Here is a 16,333-nt window from a genome sequence, read left to right as displayed (position 1 = left end):
AGGGTTCAAAGCCCTTCAACTACCTAATCCAAGGGTGACAGGAAGTAAAGGGTCTAAAAGACCTAGAAGGGAAAGGACTTGTGCAGCAAGACAAAATGACCTGAGACAGAGGCTGGGAACAAAGTAACAAAGAAGTCTTAAGATAATTCTGTCTTTCTTTTTCTTCTATAATCAAAGGGCCAGCATCAATTAAAACTAGAATGGGAAATGAAACAATCCAGGCTCTTATTTTATTGAGAGGGGAAATGACTGGTTTAGGTGAACACACTTAGCCAGGTAGTAGGAAATCCAGTGTCATCTTTTGGAAAATGAGAAGTTGGACTAGACAAGTGTGAATGATGTAAATGATTTAGGCATTTAATTCTCCCTGGGAGAGAAATGAAATTTTGAAAAGGAGTTGGTTAGTTCCAAATAATTCCTATTTAGTGCCAAACATGGGGGGGGGGGAAGAAGTCTTTGTTTTGCAACTAAACCCTACCCATCTCCCCAAACCAGAATATTGGTTTTTAGTACTGTTTCCCTGTGAGAAGTTCAACCGTCCCAATTAGAGTTTTTCAGCTTGGTCCTGAGATTATGGACAAGAAGGAAAATACAACAAAATGATAAACTCAAAGTCCATTTGCCATTGGAAAGGCAATGAAATTCATAAAATGTTAGAGCTAGAAGAGGCCTTAGAAATTCTCCAATCTGCCCCCCTTGCTTTCCAGATGAAGAAACTGGGGTTCTGAAAGGGATTTGCCCAAATCACTTTCACAATCTTTTCCCATCCCAAGCAGCATCCCTTTGTCTAATTTCATGAAGAATCTACTTACAATGTCACCATCCCCCTTTAATGTCACCATCCCCCTTTAATCCCACTACCACAGATCTTCAATTTCATCCAAATCCACAAACATTTATTAAATGCCATCTCTGGAGCTTGTGCTCCTTCCACTCCACCCTATTTTGCTATCTAGTTCCAACTCCCCCATTCTGGACAAATCCTTTGGTAAGGTAAGAGAATTTTAGTATTTCCAAATTTGCTTAAACAGGAAGTCTTCACTAAACTAAAAGAATGTTCTTTACTCCACTGAAATCCTTTACTCTTACTTTATCAATTACTGGGTATTTATTATTTGAGATCAAACAAGATAACTACAACTTGAGCTTTTTTCTGTATGTCTTTCTTTGTAGTGTTGAGCATTTTGTTATTTTTTATCTTTCCTCCCCTTGGTATAAATGATCAGAGGGATGCCTAGTAAAGCCATCTCAGTTACATCTTTCAAGAAATCTCATAAAATATTGACAAACGCACTGGGAACATTAGGAAAACTTTAAATTAGAACTTTGCTCTATCAAATGAAATTCTTTTTTTGTATGAAATTATTTTTTAATCCACAAACTATAAGTTCAATGAGAAGATCACATATTCTTCACATCTTTCCACCAACTGTTTGATGGTGAATTGTTTAATATTACTTTTTTTTAATATAAGGCAATGGTGTTAAGTGACTTGCCCAGGGTCACACAGCTAGGCAATTATTAAGTGTCTGAGTTCAGATGTGAACTCAGGTCCTCCTGAGTCCAGGGCAGATGCTCTATCCACTGTACCATCTAGCTGCCCCTATTGTGCAATATTACTTACCAAAGTTCATTTATTTCCTAACAATAAAGCTCTCCCCAAGACTGCCCATGATACATCTATATATTATTATCACAAAAATTTTATATGGACAGGAAAGCAGGGATATAGACTGGGACTCCTCCAATTTCCTTTTTTGAATAGCAATGAAGTTTGTTATTTTCCATCCTTGGTAGTTTCTTTTTCAAATAATCAATCCTTGAGAATCAATCCTTTGATTCCCTCCCATTTTATATTCCTTCCTTATGATATCCTTTATGTACACCTGGTTTGGTCCTCCCCTCTTTTCTTGTCTTTGCCCTCTTTAATGCCATTTCTACCCCTGAAATCATATTCAAGACTGTATTATTAGCTTCAAAATATAGCGAGGCTCTGGGATAGCCTCTCATCTGTTTTCCAAATTTATTCCACTTCATTTCAGCCATAGCCCATAAATTTGCATGACCTGCATTTTATTAACAAATTGCACACCACCAATATTGGTTCAAGTGTTGTATAGAAAGCAAGGTAATAAAGAACTGTGGAATATATAGGACAATTATTCAGTCTTGACACTCTAGCCCCAAACTATACAAAACATTTCTAAAAGACTAGACCACCCTGCTTGAATTCCTTGAATGATTTAAAGCACTATGTATCCTGTTCTAAGCCAGGCTTTAGATTTAGTCAGGAAGAGGTCTAAGAGGTTCAGCTCCAAGAAAATCATTGACAAGTTAAAAAATACTAGGTGTCCCCAAAGACTTAGTTTTCAGCTATATGGCAAAGTTGCTAGTATGGAGGGGAGGAAAAGGAAAGGAAAGGGATAAGAAGGTACAGAAATTATATTAAATAGCATGGACCCAGATGACCTGGGTTTAAAGTCTAGTCTGATCCACTCATTTATTTATTTATTTAAAAAGCATTAATTAAGCATCTATTATGTGCCAGAAATGTTATCCTATGCTATCTTGGGCAAAGTACTCAACAATTCTGAACAAGTTAATTTCCATTCCTTGCCCTATTTACTCATCTGTAAAATGAGGACATTGTGCTAAATGATTGCTAGGGTGCCTTCCAACTTTGAATTTCCAAGATTTTAGAATATAAGGTAAATTTAAACCAGCAAAACAAATAACAAAACTACATTACAAAAATCTGATTCAAGTGGGAAAATTGTAAGAACTTATCCCACTCCTAGTCAGAGTTCTTCCTTTTTCCCCTACAAATACTCACTTTAAAAATGGTATTATTCTTCTCTTGCCAATGAAATTTTAAGTCTGAAATTCATAAAAATGAGTTCAATTTCTTTTTTTCTTTAAATTTTTATTTGTTTAAGGCAATGAGGATAAGTGACCTGCCCAAGGTCAAACAGCTCGGTAATTATTAAGGATCCAAGTTTGGATTTAAGCTCAGGTCCTCTTGACTCCAGGGTTGTTACTATCCATTATGCTATCTACCTGACCAAGTTAATTTCTAAAGTTAACTCTTAATAATTATTTGTTGATTAATTATTGCCAGATATATTTGTTTACTTCTATTTGTTTTTTATACCTATCTTTCTGGTCAAAGGAGGTAATTGAATCAATAGAGTAAAAATTGATTAGGGGGTGGCTAGGTGGCGCAGTAGATAGAGCAGCAGACCTGGAGTCAGGAGTACTTGAGTTCAAATCCGGTTTCAGACATTTAATAATTACCTAGCTGTGTGGCCTTGGGCAAGCCACTTAACCCCATTCCCTTGCAAAAAAAAATCCTAAAGGAAAAAAAGAATTGGTTAAATACCTCATATGTGCCAGACACTGAAGATACAAAGACAGAAATTAAACTGCCCTTGCCTTCAAGGACCTAACAGAGAAGATAGCATGTATAATATAAAGACATGGGCACAGGAGATAGAGTATTGTTTGTAAGAAGACCAGTTAAATGTTTTGGCCTCCTCTTGGGACTCAATGGATAAAACAAGAGTGGCTAAGGAAGATAGGGACAACAAAAGACTTTGTAACTCATTCTGTTTAATTTAAAAATTAAGGACACAAATTTTCTTCAAATCTGGCTTGTATAAAAACTTGAGTGTATCCTAAAGTAGTCTTGAGCTCTAGAAGGGTGGCATGGCTAAATGGTGTAGTGGATAAGAGCACCAGTCCTAGAATAAGGAGGACTGAGTGAAATCTGGCCTTAGCCACTTTTTAGTTATATGACCTGGGGCTAGTGACTCAACCCTGATTGATTGCCAGAGAGAGAGAGAGAGAGAGAGAGACAAAGAGACAGAGAGAGCAAGACTGAAGGGACTGAGGCCAGAGAGAACTTTGCCCAAGGTCACACAAATAGTAAGTAGCAGACTGGTTCTTTCTAGTCCCATATGTCTTATAAGTGACATTACAAATTAAGGTTCTTGTACTTTACAAATATGATCTCATTTTGTCTTCATAGCAACTATATATGTATGTCTCCATCCCTGAAATATGTGATGGGGAGATATATGTTTTATATGTAAATATATATGATATTATATCATAGTATGTTAAATATGTATCTTGTTATATTTTAACATATACATCTCCCCATCAAAAGCCTATCTATAGCTTTCTTCCTATAATACTCTCTACATCATTCCATCTCTTCTACTTCTCTGTTTTTGCTTTGTTTCCCTCATAGATCTGCTTCCCTCTAAGGACTGACTTATATTGCTGACTCCCAAATCTATCCAACTCTCCTGAACATCAGTCCTTTATTTTCAAACATTTGGTGGACATCTACATCTCAAATTTAGTATCTCTATAAATTCAAATTTATGTTATTTCTCCCCAAGTCTGTTTTCCTTCCTTATATTTCTAGTTCTCTATCATCACCTTTCTCCCTGCCATAGTCAATCATCCCCCAAGTACTACTGATTCTACTTTCATACCTCTTACTCCTGTCTCTTATTTTTGCCTCCCATCTGCCTTACTCCACAATTGCCCTGGTCCAGGTTTTTATCACAATATCTGGAATTAGTGCAGTATTTATTCTAATTGGTCTTCTGCTTCCTTTTTTCCATCTCCACACACTTCACTAAGACAACTTTGTCAATCTGATCCTTTCTTCCCCCCCCAAAAAAAATACCTCTTAATGGTTTTCTACAGCTACCCACAGGATAAAGTTCCAATTCTTTAATCTGGAATTAAAAACTATTAATAATCGACTCACCTCTTTAACTTTATTTCTCACTATTTCCCCTACACAGACCATGCACTTTGGCCAAGTTGGTTGGTATCCTATTATTTCTGCCCCATTTCCTAACAAGCACATGCATTTCTGCCTTATGCCCATTTTCCTTCCACTTGTTTCTTTCCTGACTTGTTTAAATGCTAGTTTCCCTTCAAATCCAGCTCAAGTCCTCTTTCTGAAACCTTCTCTGAAAACTCTAGCTTTCAGCGCTATCCCCGATCTCTCCTACCCTAACACATACACAACTCAATACACACATAAGCTTTGAACAGTAACTAACACATGTAGGAGCTTAATAAATGTTAATTAAATAACAGACTGACAACACACAAGGGCAGACACACATCTCCAGAAACATCACTTGATACCCAGGATCTACTGCCTACTATAGTATCTCCTAAAAGTCTCTAAGTCTTCAACTGTTAAAACTTAAAGCTACCCTATGACTTTTGGAACACTTTATATTTTTGTTTGTTTTTACATATTACAAATATTTATAGATTACTCCCATTTTGTAAGAGAACTCTTGTAACAGAGTAAAAAGAGTTAAGTTAAAACTAATAAAGAATTGCTTAATATACTGAGAACTTAAGGGTTACAGCCAGTAGCTCTCACAGGCAGAATTTGAATCCAGCTCAAAAGCAACACATCATAGTGATTAGTATTGGACTTGGAGTCAAGAAAATCTGGGCTTGAATCCTGCCTTTGATTTCTTTTAGTTTTTTTTTGCAAGGCAATGGGGTTAAGTGGCTTGCCCAAGGTCACACAGCTAGGTGATTATTAAGTGTCTGAGGTCAGTTTTGAACTCAGGTATTCCTGACTCCAGGGCCAGTGTTCTATCTGCTGTACCACCTAGCTGCCCCTCTGCCTTTGATTTTTAAGAGCTGTGTGATCCTGGGTAGGATAGAACATCTTTAAGTCTTAGTTTCCCCATCTGTAAAATAAGAACAATAGCATCAACTTCAAAGAATTGTCATGAAGATCAAATATGATAACATGTAAAAATCTTTGTAAAGCACAAAGTACTAGATGAATTTGGATTATTTTTACTTTGGACCCTATTACCTGACCATCTATTCACCATATTTCTATTTTTAGATATTTTTGTGTCTTTACTCTTTCCACTCATATGGGTCAGCTCCTTGAGGCTAGAAATGGGCTTTATCCTATGTCTCTTGATAACTGAGTATCTGACCCAGACTAGATGCAAAATGTATGGATGTTTCTGCTGCTGCTAATGATGACTTTTAATATCCAGATTTTAACTGCTGTCAACATCTGAAATGGTGGCAGAAGAATTCTGCAACATATGGTCTATAAAACCATGATCTTTAAAGAACTATACTTGCTAATAGTCAAGTACATAATTGACATCTATCTCAAAGTATGGACCAAAGTCTATCTTATTAGTCTTCACAATATTTCATTTTAACGCTGATTTTCCAGAAAGAGTCAATGTTTCTTGAATTAAGTTAATGTGAATTTTTTCCCACTTTTACAACAGGACAAAATCTAGAATGGGAGGGACCTTTGTGATTATCTACTTCATTTTATAGAGGATTAAACTATGTTAAAAAAAATAAACATCAGGTACCACAAGGGAAAGTGCAACCCTGTAGGAAAAGGACACATAAGTAAAGTTTAAAGAGGGAGTCACAAGAAATGACTTAGAAAAGTCTAGAACTCTCCCATACATGGTCCCTGGTGATACAATACAGGGCAGGGTCCTGGAAACCTAGGGAGAAGAACGACAGAGCAGTTCTAGACCAGGATTCAGGAGACTAGAGTTTTAGTCCTGAAATCATAGGACAATTTGATGCCTCTTTCTAAGACTCAATTTCACTATCCGTAAAACGAGATTCTTCATAATCTAATGACAGTATCCAGTACTTAAGGACATTGAAGGGATTTGGAAGGCAGAAAGAGAAACTTCATCCTTATAATAATTTTGCTGCAAACTTGCCTTAGTTTTAGGAAAAATTAGTCAGCATTATCAAACAGCTGGTATTAAAACAGGGATAATTCCTGTAGGCCAGTTGCATACAGGTGTCACCATTGTCTGGATTTTCTGTTTCTTTTAGAATTCTTTTGCTATCAGATGCTACAGTAATATAAAGGGGAATAGACAGAAAAAGGCAATAACAATACTGGACAGAGAAGTTTCAATAGCATTTGTAAGAAATCTTATTTTTTTAATTGATAAACTTCAGCTAGAAAAGTAGATTTTCCTAGACCTATTTGGCTCATTGACTGGCTGAAGATGGTGGCTCAAGTCAGACCAGGCAACTAAGTAAAAGAAAGACAATCCAGAAAAACAGACCAATGGGGATGGGAATCATAGAATCTCAGAGTTGGAAAGGAACTCTGAGGCCATTTGGCATAGTGCCTGCCACATAGTGGGTGCTTAAATAATTCTCACCAAATTGAATTAAATTAGAGGAATCTTATTTGCAGCATCTCAACAGCATTTGTTTTAATTTTTTTAAAACTCAATTGATGGGTTCATCTTCCTTTGGGAAAACAGTCCACTCTTAGGGAGCATGATCCCCCAGGTAACTTCTCATGCTCGTATACCTTTCTTTACTGCTCATCTTCTCACTGCCTTTACTCTTTCTTTCCCTTAGCTTCTGCTGTATTCCATATATATTACAAATGTATTTTATGTAAATATATATATATATACATATACATGTTACAACAATACTTAAATAAACCTTTTTGTCCCTAAAAAAAAGTCGATTGAATAATGAGTGTTTTATCATTGTGTCATCTTTTTTCTTTCTGCTTAAGAAGCAGAAAGAGCCTTGGACTAAGTGCCTAGCCCTAAATCTTTTCTACTTCTGTGAACTATGAAAATTCTACAATGAAAGTTTTACAACTCTGTGAAGTAGAACAGAAAGGAGGATTTCAGAACCATGGACAACTTCATAATCATCAAAACCTAAGTTAAAACCAAACATTTATGGGAAAGGGAAACTCGGTATCTATAATTCTGTTGGACTAAATCAGTTGGTCCTGATCTATGAATCAGATGCTATGAGTGAACAGGAAAATGAAGACTACGGAGGAAAATCTGTTCTGAATGACAAGTTAATGGTAAAGTTTAATTAGCTTTGTTCCCAGTTTGTATTGAATTTAGAATTAACAGCAAAATGCATTATGTCATCAAAGCAAATTTAAATAAAGTCATACTACTGCTTTTTCATTTTTTTTTACTCTTGGCAGATTAGAAGACAGAATGGTTGAGATAAAAAGAAAAGAGTAAGAAAGATGGAGAGAGGAAAAGGAAGAAAAAGAAAGAAAAATGAATGAATGAAGATATGAAAGGAAGCAGGAAAAACGACATGAGTATCACTCTCTTAGCGATTCCAAGTGCTCTTCTTCAAGGAGGTGCTGTGCAGACAAATGAAGACACATTGTCTACAGAGTGATTTGAGCTTGGAAAGAAATATAAGCTGGTATGGTTATTATCCCTGTGTAAAAAAAAATTATAAAGTTCCTATTTCTAAAGAAATGATGATTTCTCTCAACCCCTTAGTTCAAAACATTTGCCTCAGAATTCTAAAGGACTGAAAAATTTTAAAACACCAAGGACCGATACTACCAGGTTTGACACAGCAAAACTGTGTCATCTGAACCCTTAGCATCCTTAAATTCTTCATAAATTCTTTGATCTCAGTGGGAAAAGGTGAAAGGAAACCCTAGGAACAAGGCTTTTTGGCGACAGGGATCAAACTAGAAAGATTAGCCTATATATTGTTTTCCCCTCCTTACCTGTTGCTCTGTAGTTGCCTTCTGCCTCTTGCGGCCAGGATATTTTTGTGTAGATGAATGTTTGTAGGCTCTGTGATTCCTTTGCTCCGTCTCTCTTCTCTTCCTTCACCTCTCTCTCTCTCTCTCTCTCTCTCTCTCTCTCTCTCTCTCTCCTCTCTCCTCTCGATCTTCCTCTTCTCTGTCTTCTCTCTTTTTCCCTGTCCTTGGTCCTTTTATAGCTGTGGGGAGAGGGGGGTGTTCTTTGCAGCAATCTCCCTGGCAGACCTTTTCAAACCACAACAAAAGAACCATCAATGGAAAGTGAGGGGGGAGATGAGATGAGTTTGATTAAATTGAGAGGGACAGAAAAAAAGGAGGAGGAATGTTCCAGGTAAAATGCAGAACAAAAGGACAAACAATGTCCAAAAGAAGACTTGATCTCTTTCCTAGCTAACTAGAAGATTAACACTCTCCAGGGTAAGTTAAACATCTGCTTGCATCCCCGGGTTGCCCGCTTAACTTAATTAAAGACATGCATCAGGTAGCTGTGTCTCTCCTTTCCTGGCTCCTGACATGGCTTAGCACCTTGGGTTAGTCATCACCTGTCCATTTTGGGGGATCATGTTGTAGGTCATTTATGAAGCCTGAGGAGATTTAATTTCCTTGGTTTTTCCAAAGCAAATGTCACAATAGTGAATGTGTTTCTGTGATTCTTCATATTTTCCAAATCTTTTGAAATAAACGTCTATGGCATCATCGAAAGAGCATTTACTGAGTTTGAATTTGGAAGATTCCTAGCTTAAATTCTATTCCTTTTTCTAGCACCCAACCTTGCACAAGTCCCTTCAGCTTTTTTGTGATGATAACAACTGTCATGAATACATTGCAGGGTTGTGAGGATCAAATGAAGTAGTGATTGACCGCAAAGCACTTTTTAAAGTCTCAAGTAATACATAAATGTCAATTATTATTATTACTATTATATTTTATTATTATTGGTATTCCTCACTTGGTGATATTATTCCACCTGGGGAAAGTAAGGCACAGAAAAAAAGTGAGGAGTACCCTAATATCAGTGAAAACAAAGATGATCCTCTATCAAATTGTAGAAGTTGTTGGGGGGGGGGAAGCATGGAGTTGGCATCTCTGCACTGTCTTCGTTTCCCTATATGGATCAGTAGCACTATTCAAAACCAATCCTCTCCCAATCCAGCTCTACCCAATGCCCTGTATCAAGCCATTAGATCAAAGATTAGAGATATAGAAGATCTCTAAGGTCACCTAATCCATTTTACAGATAAGTAATGAGGCCTAGAGAGGTTAAATGGGTCATAATAAGGTCATAAAGTAGTTTTTGTTTTGTTCACTTGTGTCTGACTATTCATAACCCTATTTAGGGTCTTAGCAAAAATACTGGAGTGGGTTGTCATTTTCTTCTCCAGATCACTTTACAGATGAGGAAACTGGGACAAAGTTAAGTGACTTGTCCAAGGTTACACAAGGTAAGGTCTGACATCTACCTTTGAACTCAGGTAAATGAGTCTTCCTGAGTTCAGACCCAACACTCTATATCCATTATGCCACCTAGTTGCCTTCATACAAGTAGTAAATAGCACACGTGATTCCAAATTCCAGCTTTTGCTTGACAAAAATCACACTGTTGCAATGCACAAGCCATGATGCATAGAAGCCAACCCCCCTCAGATATCACATAACTCTTTGTAATTTCCCACCTATATAGATAGAGGACCTTGCCTGGAATCAGGAAGACGTGAGTTCACATCTACCCTCAGATGCTTACTTCAACTTCTAAGTGACCTGATCCTAGGCAGGTCACTTAAATGCTCTCTGTCTCAGTTTCCCCAACTTTAAAATGGGGTTAATTATAATTAACCAGTGTTTTAGTGAAAATCAAATGAGATAATATATTTAAAATACTCAGCACAGTGTCTGGTAACTAATAGACACTACACAAATCCTAGTTTTTATTATTATTATTATTATTATTATTATTATTATTATTATAGCTATCTTTGTTTGTACTGCTCCTACCAGACTACAAGACAGACCCTACCTGATATCTAAGATTTATATCTCCCTAAGCTCTGCAAAGGATCATTCAATAAGCATTTATTTTCTGGGTCAGTTACTGTGTTAAATTCTGGGGATATACAGTGTAAGGAAATCTCTAGTGAGATGCTTCAGGAGTGTGCAGTTGGCCCTGTACAATTCTGTAGAGAGAGGCATAAAGAATATGCCTATCAAATATTCGAATGACACAAAGTGATCATGGTGAAGGACAATTAGATCAAGAATCCTGGCAGGCTAGAGCCCTGGGTCCAATCTAATGAGATGAAATTCTAGCAGGATAAATGCAAAGTTTTGTGTACTGGGGTAAAAAAAACCTACTTCCTAAGTACAAGATGGGGGATGCATGGCTTGGCATCAGTCCATCTGAAAAAGATTAAAGAGTGAATGTGGTAAGCTCAAAAAATGCTAAGACAGTCTTAGTCTGGATTGACATTTATATAGTCTACAGAACTATGGAGATTCCTGTTATTCTGGGGTTTTTTAGGGTTTTTTTGAAAGGCAATGGGGTTAAGTGACTTGCCCAAGGCCACACAGCTAGTAATTATTGTGTCTGAGGCCGAATTTGAACTCAGGTACTCCTGACTTCAGGGTTGGTGCTTTATCCACTGAGCCACCTAGCCACCTAGGTTCCTACGTTATTCTGAACTCTTCACTTTCCCAGTGAAAATCACATTTAGAGAATTTTGTTCAGTTTTGGCAACCAAGGTTTAGGAAATACTTTGAAACTATAAACTAATAAATCTTTGTTCAATTAAATCTCATTGTTCTTCCTACGTATTCCTTGTCTTAGTTATTTATGTTAACATCTTCTTTCTAGGGGAGAGAGTGGCACAATAAATAGAGCTCTGAACCGAGAGATAGAAAGTCCCAAGTTCAAATTCGTCCTCAGATATTTACTAGCTATATGATCTTAAGCAGATCATTTCACCACTGTCTGCCTCACTTTCTTAGCTGTAAAATGAGTATCATAACAGCACTTACCTCCCAGGGTTGTTGTGAGGATCTAATGAAAGAATATTTATTTTAAAGTACTTCGCATAGACATTATATGATGATCATCTGTGAATAAACAAGATCTTCTCAGTAATGATCCAAGACAAGTACAAAAGATTCACAAACTGCTATCCATATCCAGATAAAATAGATGCTGAATGTAGATTGAAGTATATTTTCCTCAATTACTTTATTCTTTCTTGTGGTTATTTTTTTCCTTTTGATCTGTTTCATCCACAACAGCGACTAATATGGAAATATGTTATACATAATAGCACATGTATAAACTATATCAAACTGCCTACTAATTTAAGAAGAGGGAAGGAGAGAGAGAAAAATTTGGGACTCAAAATCTTGTAAAATTACAAAAATTTTCATAATATATAAATGGGGAAAAATAAAATACTATTAAAAATAAAAATGGGGATTAAAAATGTTTTAAGTGCTTAGCATAGTGTCTGACTAGGAGTAAATGCTTTGTAAATTCCTTCTATCTTGGATCATGGAATCTTTTAGGATAGGACTGTGTCTCATTCATCTTTGGGTATCTCTTTGTGCCTTGCTCCTTAGTAGTTGCTCTATAGATGGTAATTTATTTTAATTAAATTGAATTTCCTGATAGTAAGATGCTAATTGGGTCACAAAATATCATTTTGACCAGTCACCTTATTTTGCAGATGCAAGAATTAAATCCCAGGTAAAGTGACTTGCTTAAGGTCACATAAGCAACAGAGCAGAGATTAGAATTCAGAACTTCTAACTTCAAGTCCAAGAGTTTTTAAGGAAAATTGTACAATCTCTTTCCACTCATATTCTTAAGACCTATCAACATCCCTACCCTAATCTAGGGTGGGAAATATAATACAGCTATATATATATATATATACACACACACACACACACACACACACACACACACACACACACACACATATATATATATATATATATATATATATGACAGCTGTTATTGAAGAATAGCTTCAAATGGCAGCTCCTTTCAATTTCAGAGTGGTCCAAAGTATATTCCATCAGATTTTTTTGCTGGGTATCTTTTAGTAGAAATATTTTATTTACTGAGAAATATCTTGAACAATCCTACCTCATGATATCAAAGGTTTCTAAAGATAGAGTCAACATGGAGAGGGTGACCCTTCTAATCCCAAAGAAAAGGCTTCCTTTGATCTCAACTAGAACTGATTAAGTGGAAAATAGGGTCGGTACCAAGGGTGCTTCTGTTCCTTGAAATGAGTTACAAGGGGTGTGGAGTGTTGGTATTGTTCAATCATGTCTGATTCTTCATGATACCATATGAAGTTTTATTGCCAAAGACACTGGAGTGGTTTGCCGCTTATTTTGTGGATGAGAAAATGAAAGCAACAGGGTTAAGTGACTTGCCCAGGGTCACACAGTAAGTATATGAGGTCAAATTTGAACTCGGATCCTGACTCCATGATGGATCACTATATCACCTAACTGCCCCAGAAGGGGTGGGGGTTGGAGTAGGGACTGGGAACTCAACAACATACCTTGTGTTTTGCTTTGTCTAGTATTGCAAATAGATGTTGTTTGGAGTATTAGATGCCTCCATTAGATTTTCTTCTCTGTTTCCTCATATTATCTATTCATACTAAGAAAAGAAAAATTATTTCAAATTTTAGACTTCACAACACAGTAGGACTTAACCACTGCTAACCTGAGACTTTCTTGGTAAATTTAATCATCAGAGGAGGAAAAAAATAGGGATGCCTCATTTTCACAGATAAATGAAATTCTAGAATTGGAAAAAAATCAATAGCATCTAGCTCACTCCCTTCATTTTATGGATAAAAGACTAAAATCCTAAGAGGTTAAAAACTTAAATGCAGATAGGTCATCCAGTTCTCCATCCAGTGTTCTTTCTTCTGAGGCAGCTAACTGGTGCAATGTATAGAAAACCAGATGTGGATTCAGGATAATCTGAGTTCAAATCCAGCCTCAAACACTTACTAGGTGTGTGATCTTAGACAAGTCACTTAACTTCTGTTTGCCTCAGTTCCCTTAATTGCAAAATGAGGATGATAATAGCATCCACCTCTGTGGTTGTTGTGAGGATCAAATCGGGCAATGTTGGTTAAAGGCTTAGATCAGTGCCAGGCACTCATCATTGGTATTTAATAAATGCTCCTTTCCTTCCTTCCTTTTTCTGTATCACTGCATGTTTCTGATTTCTCTCCACCAACCACATCAAGGTCTAGCAGCCTTGACCTTGAGACTAAACTCGAGAAAAGTTTTGGATATTTCCTAAAGCTTCAAGCAAACACAAGCAATCAATTTCCCTTCTTTTATTTAAGATCTCATAGTCCTCCTCTGGTGCTTCAGCTTGGTGTGACGGTGACCCTGTTTGTGGAACACAAGCCTTGGAAATTTCTATCATGTTGGAAAGATTCAAGGTCTTCCCAACAATAACCAATTTACTTTCCCAAGACCAGCCTATTTAGGTATAGAAAAGTTCAACATCAGTATGTGTTCAGTTATTTTCAGCTGTGACTGACTCTTCATGATCCTATTTTGGAGAATGATTGGTCATTTCCTTTTTCAGCTCATTTTACAGATGAGGAATTTGAGGCAAATAGGGTTAATAGATTTATCCAGGGTCACACAGCTAGTATCTGAGTTCATATTTGAACTCAGGAAGATGAGTCTTCCTGATTCCAAGTTCATTGCTCTATCCACTGTTCCACCTAGCTTCCCTGGTCTTTTAATGATGAATTCCTTGACCATGGCAATCCATAAAACAGAAATGACAACAAAATGGCCTTAAGTCATGGTCACCTTTTTCTACTTCTTCAATGACAATGGAAGAGTAGTAGAAAAAGGGACAGAAAATGCTAAAAATCACACTATTCTTTATCCCTTCTATGAACATTATATATATTTTTTGACACTCTCAATGTGAAATCCTTGTCCAATGAACTAATAAATGGATACACTATTAAAGTAACTAAATTAGATTGACCTTGACATTCTTACCATAAAAAAATCAGTAGAGAGAATAAAGTTGTAGCTTAATAGATTGCAAGTTTATGGGTTCTCCTTGAAGAGGCAAATAAAAGATTGGAGAGGTTGGTTTTTTTTTTTTTGATGTGTCCAAAGACAACAAGAAACTTCATTTCATAGACCACTTGAATACCTGATATTTTAGAGTTCATGATAAACATTTGCAAAAAAGACCAATGTGAAGATAATTGTTCCTCATGTATGAACATGTATTATTGCACAAAATGAAGAGTTAGAGAAATCAGTAAAAAACAAACAAACCCACATACTATGCTAATCAACAACTTTAATGCAAAGATGAGAAGAGGCAGGTAGAGCAGAGATTGGGAAATGTGAATGAACAGTGAGGTGTGAGAAAGGAAACTTTTTTTAGATTACATATTCAATTATATTCATATTACATATATATTCAAATACATTCAATCACATACATATTCAGTTAGAATGCTTTGTTTGAGAAAAGAGTTGTGAGTTTTTGAAGGAAATTAGGTTTTTTAAATTTCCTACTATGTACCAGAATAACTTTACAGGGTTAGTTAGTACAATGTAACATAGAAAATGAAGCAGATTGTATTTTAATAGACAAAAAAGCAATTTCTTAATGATAAAGTCATTCCTGAATAGTACATTTATGTAAAATTAGACCTTTAACCTATTGGAGAAAAGAGAAAAAAATTAATACAAAGCTAGAAGATTTTTTTAATTTAAAAGATAAAAGTATGTTATTAAAATAATTCCAACTTGACTTATTGAAGTCAGTTATTGATGGGAAAAAATGGGAAATGGATAGAGGAAAGGACAGCTACATGAACTGTGATAATTCTGTGTTTTCATATGGAAGCTCAGTCCCTATAAATCAATCTTCATAATGAGGACAGCCAATGAATTTTAAAACTGTCTTAGGAAACATTTGATGTATTTGCTATACAGAGAGATATGGCAGGCAAAGACAATGCTGTTTTAGAATATAAACCCATTTTCAAAATCCTATAGAGAAAGATTGTCAAATATTATGAATAACATCAGTTTATAAAACAAAGAAAAGCAGCAGATAGTAAAAACCAGTTAAATGAAAGTTTGGCAAGAGACCCAGTTAATCATCCTGATATCATTTTAAGTTACAACTATAAAGAGTACAACGAAGTGATAAAAGATGGAAAATATCCATAGAATTTTTTAATAGTGAATTCATTTGACAACCAAGAACAGATAAATTACCACACTGGGTTTCTAACCACAATTCTACATATGCTTATATATTAGAAAGAGAAGATATTAAAGAGAACAAAAATGGGAAAGAAGGAAAGAGAAATGAAGGAAATTAGGTTTTTTAAAATGTCCTATTATGTACCAGAATCACTTTACAAACATTTCATTTCATCCTCACTAAAACCCCAGGATATATGTGCAATAGTTTTAAGGTTGGGGAAACAGAGATAGAGCTTAAGTGACTTGTCTGGGGTCATACAGTTAGTATCTGAGGATGAAGAAGTCAAGTCCTCCTGACTCCAGAGCCAGTGCTCTGGCCAATGCACCATCTTTTATTGTTGTTCAGTCATGGCCTATTCTTTGTGAGCCCATTTGGTGCTTCTTAGCAAAGATAATGTAGTGGTTTGTCATTTCCTTCTCCAGTCCATTTGACAGATAAGGAAC

At 36.1% G+C, this 16,333-nt stretch overlaps 1 protein-coding gene across 1 annotated transcript in view; it reads right to left on the bottom strand.

Annotated features, from left to right (window-relative positions):
* Nucleotides 1-16,333, bottom strand: part of POMC (proopiomelanocortin) — a 59,184-nt gene that overhangs the window by 3,421 nt on the left and 39,430 nt on the right. The window contains exons 2-4 of the mRNA XM_074227260.1: nucleotides 13,171-13,271; nucleotides 11,630-11,707; nucleotides 8,579-8,842 (exon numbers count right to left, since the gene is read on the bottom strand). The gene's annotated coding sequence lies outside the window, so the exon portion shown is untranslated. The remainder of the gene's footprint in view (nucleotides 1-8,578; nucleotides 8,843-11,629; nucleotides 11,708-13,170; nucleotides 13,272-16,333) is intronic.

The sequence above is a fragment of the Macrotis lagotis genome, chromosome 1, assembly GCF_037893015.1.
Source record: "Macrotis lagotis isolate mMagLag1 chromosome 1, bilby.v1.9.chrom.fasta, whole genome shotgun sequence".
NCBI lineage: Eukaryota > Metazoa > Chordata > Mammalia > Peramelemorphia > Peramelidae > Macrotis > Macrotis lagotis.
This window is presented reverse-complemented; position numbering and strand designations above follow the sequence as displayed.